The sequence below is a fragment of the Danio aesculapii genome, chromosome 20, assembly GCF_903798145.1.
Source record: "Danio aesculapii chromosome 20, fDanAes4.1, whole genome shotgun sequence".
NCBI classification, from domain to species: domain Eukaryota; kingdom Metazoa; phylum Chordata; class Actinopteri; order Cypriniformes; family Danionidae; genus Danio; species Danio aesculapii.
This window is the reverse complement of record NC_079454.1, coordinates 23,145,865-23,152,044: the sequence shown is the minus strand read 5'-3', so window position 1 is coordinate 23,152,044 and position 6,180 is coordinate 23,145,865. Positions and strand designations below refer to the sequence as shown.

The following is a 6,180-nucleotide window of genomic DNA, read 5'->3' as shown; positions in this document are numbered from 1 at the left end:
CACGCGCCCGTCAGAATCGGCAGGCTAACGCAGAAGCTCCATTGAATATACTGGGGTAAAATAAATGCTCATATTATAAAGACATGGCGGGGAAAAATGTAATTTAATGCAGTGTTTCTTGTACAACCTGAGACCCACTTTATATTGGATATCACTCAGCCAGTGGAGATTGCTTAATTTTAAGGAAAACAGACTTTAAACGTGCCGATTTTGCCTTGGCATACAATTCAACGGAAACGATTAACCCAGGTTACTGTCAAATTAAAAGTCCTATTAGCATGCTTCGACATATACCCCATTGATAGTAGATCGTGTGCGTTTCCTTCAATTATTAATTTAAAAATCTATCACTTATCATTTGTGAACACATTTACTGTACAAAACCTGTCAGTGAACTATGATGGCAAAAAAATTAATGAATAAATAAATCATTCATTAATTGCAATCGAGCTAAAATGTTCAGTTAATCCAGATCTTGATTTCAGGCCAAATCGCCCAGCCCTATATGTAAAAATACGCCCTATATGTACGTATACCAAATACATAGCAACTGATCAATTAATGTAACTACATAGTAGCTAAAGACACATAAACTTGATTAGTTGCCAGATCCTAAAATGATAATAATAATAATAATAATAATAATAATAATAATAATAATAATAATAATAATATGTACCTTCCTGGTAAAAATAAATGTAACTTATAACAATAAACATTTGTTTTCCACTACAGCATTCAGAATTGTTAGCACATATACTGTCCAGTCAGGCTCCACTTTCAAGATGTGTAAAATATCCTGCAGGTCTTTAGTGGGCAGAGAATAAAATTAGCATACAGCTGACAGACTTGCTTTAAACAAGGCCTGTCGTCAGCAGAGCTATGTTATCCTCTGAGGGGGAAAAAACAAAAACAGAACCAAAAAAACTCTTTTGCTGCTTCAAAAACGACACACTGCATTTTTTATGGAGGGCAAGCCATTTTTGCCGAGTCATACAGTACATCCTCTCTGATTCCTCGCTTTCCCTGAGCGCACAATCACCCTTTTTCCTCCTAGTGAGAGGAGTGTGACGTGAGGTGGTCTGCAGCCGAGACACTGAGATCATTGGAAAGACTGTGTGTGAATTTGGATCTCCGGGGAAGTTTTTCTTCACTGCAGCCACATCCATTCGCATGGAAATACAGAAGCAGTGCTTAGTGCTACACACATCATTTACAAATGCAAGCATGGCATCTTCATGCAAATTGCACTGCAGCTCTGAAAAAACACAGTCTACACAAACCAGCTGTGCGAAATCTGAATAACAATGAGGAAAGCAGTCCTGCTGCTGCACTTCTGGAATGCAAATGGATCTTTAGGCTGTTTAAATGTAAAGACTGACGCTTAATTATGTCATTTAGGTCTAGCGATTTGACTTATTTCATGCTTAAGTTGCAGGTCTTATTACTTATTCACTATCCTTCGACTTATTCCCTGATTTATCAGGGGTCACCAAAGTTGGATGAACAGCCTATTACTCTGGGATATGTTTTAAGGCTGGTTTATACTTCTGCAGCAAACGATCGGCGGAACCACGATGCATGCCTTACGAGTAGCAGTGCATTTATACTTCTGCGTTCTGTTTGTGTTGCTCTGCAATAACACTTCCGAAGCACTAGCTGGCAGTAGGCTTTTATGTTCATCTGTGTTGAGTTTCTTCGTGGGTGTTTTGTTCTTTTCGGAAAGCTATCTTAATGTAAAAGTAGATAAAACTGGCTAATTCAAAGAAGGGAAGCGGAAGACGTGCCACAACTTTAATCGTAAGGTAAACAAAACAAATATTTCCATCTGGAGCTACTTCAGGGGACTCTAAACTTGTAAACACTCGCTTCATCGGGTTCGTTGCTCTCAGCACCGCCCACACTCGTCACAGATACCAAGTCAACCCATCACAGAGCTTGCGCTACGTTGTCAAGTGCAGTTACATTTTTTTGAGAGGTGTGCGCCAGCATCGGCGTCAGCCATGGCGAGGGCTATGTGACCACGCGAAGGCTGCGCTGGACCATACACGTGTGCTTGACGCCGAAGTATAAATCAGCCTTTATGCAGCAGATGCAATTCCAGCTGCAACCCAGCACTGGAAAACACCCCTACACGATCTCATTCACACACTCATACATTATGGCCAATTTGGTTTGTTCGATTCACCGGAGCACCTAGGAAACCCCTTACAGAAATGTCTTGAACCAGAAACCTTCTCCTGTGAGGCTAACCACTGAGCCACCATGCCACCCCAGGTCATATGAATTATTATTTTTGGAGTTCATTCCACTTCATTTAAATGTACTAATGCAAAATTATTGTACATTTTTCTCAGAAGGCTTGATTAAAAGGTGTAAAAATGCACAAAAACTTCCCAAATGATGTTTAACAGAGCAAGGAAATTTTCACAGTATGTCTGATAATATTTTTTCTTCTGGAGAAAAACTAATTTGTTTTATTTCAGCTAGAATAAAAGCAGTTTTTAATTTTTTTAAAACCATTTTAAGGTCAATATTATTAGCCCCTTTAAGCTATTTTTTTCTGACAGTCTGCAAAACAAACCATCGTTATACATTAACTTGCCTAATTACCCTAACCTGCCTAGTTAACCTAATTAACCCAGTTAAGCCTTTAAATATAAGTTTAAGCTGTACAGAAGTATTTTGAAAAATATCCAGTCAAATATTATTTATTGTCATCATGGCAAAGATAAAAGAAATCAGTTATTAGAAATGAGTTATTAAAACTATTATGCGTAGAAATGTGTTCAAAATATATTTTCTCCATTAAACAGAAATTATGGAAAAAAAATTACAGGTGGGCTAATAATTCAGGGGGGGGGCTAATAATTCTGACTTCAACTGTATATTTTGACTGTGGCTTGTTCCATTCACCACTTACAATTCCAGTACACTCTCTCAATCACGAGCAGAAAAATAGTCAAAATGGCATCAAATTAAAAAGGAACTCTTTGGCATTTACCTTGAATCCACAGACTGTTGTGAACATTCGGTTATCATTCTCTCAAAACATTCCCAATAAATAAATCCTCTGCACAAACCAGCTCAGTGCTCCATCTGTCTCCATTCAACCATTTATGATTTCAGTCAGCATGAAAATCACAACACTGCCATAACCACACAGCCCAATCATATCAGAATTACAAAATGAAGGTAGCATGAAAATGACAAGTCAAAGAAAAAACAATACACACAAGACATGAAAAATGCTTCTAACAAGCCATGAATGTGAAACAACGGCCACAAAACGTAACACACCTTCGATTCCTGCCGGGACTGGGAATGGCTCTTTTATAACATGTAACTTTACACCATTACTTCATGTAGTGTATGCCAACCATGAATATGCAAATAGACCCACCTCAACTCAAGCCCAGCTTTTTAGCTTCCACCTGCTCATTTAATAAATGCTACAAAATGGGAAGTTATGGAAGATATACATATTTGAATCAGAAACGGACTTAAAAAAGGAGGATCAAATAATATAGGCTCGTCTTCAATCCACTAGTCTAACTACATTGTAAAGGGGCAAATAATGTCTATCTAACATTACACAATTTCCCTGTTTGCCAAAACAAACAACCTCTTTGAATAGAAATGTATTATGTATGTTCATGACAACATTCCATACATAATATTCATTATTCAACCGCTACATTGCTATGTTCAAGTCGGCACCTTACTAGTTGACAGGGCTGGTTACATTTTTGGCAGTATCTTTGGCAGTGTCTTTGGTAGGCAGCAGTTTTGGGATGTGTTCACACTTGACAGGTTTTCTATTTCAGTTCATTTCAATAAGTGTGAACGCTTTCATCTGAACCTCACAAACAAGCAGACCTAAACCGCTGAAAAGATGGATTTCAGTTCATCCCTGATGCAGGTTAGACTGAAAAATGACCAAAACCTAGAGCTAAATAGTATATCGCTTGAGCATCTATATCACAATGTGTGTATGTGCAATAGCCATGTCACAGGATTAGATTATTTATTAAAGATTATTAATATTTATTTGATTATTTATTAAAGAAAGGTAAAGACATTATTAAATAGTACATTTTAAAATAATTTAAATGTCAAAAAAAAAATGGAATGGTCTGCTGAAATTCTTTACTCTGATTGGCTGGAGGGTATGCATCATTTTCACTGACACGCACACAGGTAGTTCCAGTCAGTTTTGATCACAGTTCGAAAAAAATGCACTTTTGAGATAAAACATCTGTAGTTACAATAGTAACTTGCATGTGCTGCACAGGAAACCTGTTAGGTAACCAGGACCTGTTACCAGGACATTTAATGGCGGACGGGAAATTCGCAAAATTAGAAAAATACTCAAGTTTAAATAGATTTTCAAGCAAAAATATTGCTATTTTAAAATATAAATATAAGTAAAATATAAGTATAGCGCATTTTAAAAAAATTTAGACTTTGAGCTTCTGGCACTCAGAGACAGTGTCACCAGCAGCTCCGCCCGGAGCGAAGCGTTATATCGGCCAGACCATCTCAGGATCTCATCTCTTGGATCTCTGTTGCTTAAAACGCGATATATATTTAATCTTTGGTGTATCTAACGGCCAGTCTTTGGACTTCGCTGCAGGACATGTGGTCCTTCGCCTCTACATCATGCATTAAAATTCTTTAACGCACAGCAAGCCGCTGATTATCACTTACTTGTACAATGATGGCAATGTTATTTTACATTTGATTGTTGAATTTCTGTACTTGAATACTGTTAGACTCTGCCAAAACCATAATGCACTGTTTATTTGTTTACCTATTTTTGCTTGTAATTTATTCTTATTTGTATAGACGCATTTTTCTTTATATTCTTGTTTCTGTACAAATAAGATTATTCTTGTTTATTCTTATTTATACAGAAAAAGTCTTGATCCTCCTAGTCAATCTAAATGAATGAAATCTTTCCAAATAGCATGATTCAAATCATCTGGTGGAATTATATTCATATCGCTATTTATTGCAGCAAAACAAAATATTGCAATGTCAGATTTTTCCAGCATTGTGAAGCCCTACCAAAGACATCCAAAAGCAAACCGAGAACAGGACATGAAGTCACAAGCTGAAAAATCTAATGGCCAAGAATACCTGTTTTCTTTTTGAATTGCAATGTAACTCAAGAAAACAAGTGTCCTTGCAGCACATTGTTTGTAACTGAGAAATAATGGCACTGTTGCTGATGTTTTTCAACTATGCTTGGTTTGTTGCTGTGTTTTGTTTGTCAGACAAAATGGCGGACAGTGATAGTGGCACAAAATATCGACATCAACAAACTTCCAGCAAAAGGTCAACTCCTTCTTGACCAATTGAACTAAAAAAAATATATTAAATAAAAAATTATTCCATTTCTGTGTTTAGCCATATTAAAAGCAGTAAAATATTGCCAGTTCGCTGCATTAGAAATGAGTTTGATATACAAGGGCACAAGTTTATTTTGAAATAATTGGCAATTTCTGATCAAATTTGTTAATGTGATTTTAAAAAATGCATAATAAAAAGGGTTTTTATGTTATGTAACTCAATAAAACAAGTCTCCTTGCAGTGCATTTGTTTGTAATCGAAAATTTGTGGCACTGTTGCTGATGTTATTCTACTACGCTTGGTTTGTTGCTGTGTTTTGTTTGTCAGACAAAATGACGAACAATGATGAATTGTTCAGAATATCGACATTAACAAACTGCCAGCGATTAGTCAATTCCTTCTTGACCAATTGAACTAAAAAATACATAAAATAAATGAAAAAACATTCCATTGTTTGCGTTTAGCCATATTAAAATCACCAGATAGACATGTAAACAACTTCATGTTGTCAAGGGAGTGTTTAGAATATTTTACACCATTTCTCATCTTACCTTTTTCTGTTGTTTTTAAGTAGGGAAAGTTGCAGAAGGGCTCCTGTGGATTGTCATTGATTGTTTTAAGTCCTCCAAACCCCAAATAATTCAAATCCAATAGCGGGGGGAACCCTGCGAAAAACAGAAAGAGATTTTAAGCACCTCTTTCTAAATCCACTTTACCTCAATCTGACATTTAAAAATAAATGTCAAAACCAATGAGAGCGCAGAAAACAAACGGAACAGTTTGAGTGCATTTAACTAGAATCCGCAGCGGACTCTCTGTGAGGAT

The 6,180-nt window shown here is 36.5% G+C and overlaps 1 protein-coding gene across 3 annotated transcripts in view; it reads right to left on the bottom strand.

The window, feature by feature from the left end:
• Positions 1-6,180, bottom strand: part of clocka (clock circadian regulator a) — a 106,009-nt gene that overhangs the window by 82,202 nt on the left and 17,627 nt on the right. For all 3 annotated transcript variants that reach the window (XM_056480818.1, XM_056480820.1, XM_056480819.1), the window contains exon 2: positions 5,907-6,020. The gene's annotated coding sequence lies outside the window, so the exon portion shown is untranslated. The remainder of the gene's footprint in view (positions 1-5,906; positions 6,021-6,180) is intronic.